This window comes from Neodiprion fabricii, chromosome 2 (genome assembly GCF_021155785.1).
Source record: "Neodiprion fabricii isolate iyNeoFabr1 chromosome 2, iyNeoFabr1.1, whole genome shotgun sequence".
Taxonomy (NCBI): domain Eukaryota; kingdom Metazoa; phylum Arthropoda; class Insecta; order Hymenoptera; family Diprionidae; genus Neodiprion; species Neodiprion fabricii.
Window position 1 is genome coordinate 11,280,599 of NC_060240.1, and position 2,262 is coordinate 11,282,860.

A 2,262-nucleotide genomic window follows, 5' to 3' on the forward strand; every position below is an offset into this window, starting at 1 on the left:
AGAACTCGTAAACATAAAATAGAAAAATCAGAAGTATCACTTTCGCCGTACAAATAAACTCAATCTCGGTGTTGACATTGATTTTACAAAATTTCGACACCTGTTTCAAAATGGAAATTCAAGATGTCGTAGATAAAATTGTTTACAAATTAACCAATACTTCAAATCCCGCATTTGTGTGTGAAAAATGATTCAAGATCCATGAAATCAAAACATTTCGGATGAAAAATATCTCCTGTTGAAACTCGAACACATCAACCATTATGAACAACAAATGCTGACGCATTCAACGAAGAATATATCAATTCTTTCTTGTAATACCGTAAAAAACGTGCAACGAAGGCGAGTCTTGTAAAGAAAGAAACGTGTTTGCTGCAGTGCCGCATCATTATCGGAATTGACAAATAAAAATCGATGCGAAAAGGTGAAGGATCACGTTCGTATTCGCCTTATCGCGCATCTCGTGCAAGAACGGAAAAAATCGCCCGCATTTGCTTCTTCCTATAAGTAAAGTGCAAGTTCATTGATAACATCCCGATCGTCATTTGTACAAATACGTACATCGAGTAAACAATGCGCAAAAATCTAATCGTAAACATGAGTGTAAATCAATTGTACGCATACTAAAGCATCCCGCTAATATTTTCAAATGCTTCTCGTGGCAAAGAATTAGACATAGCCATATATGCTATCACAGAATTTTTTTTAGAGCTGACGGAAACCTTGAAAACTCTCGCACACAACTTTCCTCTATCTATAACAATTTATTCAGCGTTCGCACAAGTGTATAATCCATTTACAACTGAGCTGACAAATATCGTTGTATCCTCCGAACTATTGGATCTTTTTATAACTAAATGAAGCCTAAAACCTTGCCAGAGATTGTCGCTATCCATAGAAAAAAAAAGAATCAAAATCGTTTGAGTAGTTTCGGAGTTATAAGCGAACATACGGATAGATAGACGGACATGCGTAGAGTTTTGTACCGAGTGATTGTCTAACGGACGAATCGTTCGTCGTCTATTGCGACGTAATGCGCATGCGCAAAAGTTCGACAGCAATTGTTTATCAGGGCCACCAACGGTAAGAAATTTAGATGACAGCTCGCCGCGATCTACCTAACCTCAAAAATTTTGACAGCAGCTGTGCTCAACTCATTACCTGACTAATGGTTTTAACGGATAAAAACATGCGCAATCTGCCCATTAGATCTTTAAAAAAAGTCCTAACCCACAAAATATTCAATCGATAACATGTAGAAATGAAAATTATATAAGGAAATTCGAGCATCGATTAACCCTCCGTCACCACGATGTATACTTTAATGCTAAGCGGATATCGCAAAGCTCTCATTGTAGCTAACCTCAAGAATTCTTTTCAAGAGAATCAGCAAAAGACTTCGATTCGAGACCTATTGGAGTATGAAATACATATATTTTTCTGTATTTAAGAATGTTGTCGATTTTTTTTTTTACGGAGTATTCCCTGTAAAATAACATTCGAGCACTGGAGTGTCCACAGTGGGAACCGTGTTTCAAAAAAATAACAGCGGGGACGGAAGATCAAAGGGGGCCTGATGGGGTCCATCATACCGAGTACAAACGGGTTTCCAGGATTCTCATACATGTTGCAGAGAGACTTAAGGGTCAGCGTACGCCCTTGAATGTGTTAAAAGATACGGCATTGTTGAATGACGGTATAACAAAGGTATAGTGTATCAAAGGACACACCGTTCGCGTGTGTCTAACTACTTTTACACTTTGTAAACCTATGTATAAATTTTGAGGTAGTTGCGATGATAGTGTAACATTAAATCAAGATTGCAAAATAACCTGTAAATCGTGATTTGTCGATTTTCAAAAGGGCATACAATTTTCATGAAACGCACGTTTGAAAAACCAATTTAAAATCGTGAAAATTTCAGATCAATTTTCAATTGTAGTATAACGTATACCCTTGTTTTTTTTCTTTTTTTTTTTGGTTAAATATTCATCTAATTACACAAGCTTGTCGAACGGCATACAAATCCGATGAGACAATCGTTCAAAATCTGATATTAAATAACGATGCAGTACCTAACACGTGTGGGGGGAGGGGGGATCAGTCAATCGGAAGCAACAGCTTGGGGAATTCCGGAAATGACCAAAAATGCGTGAGGAGTAAAAGAGTCGGACAAACTGAAATGGAGTTCCAACGCAGCGGGTTTTCCAACTATGTCTATATACGAATACTATACGACTACTGACAATAAGCCTATACACA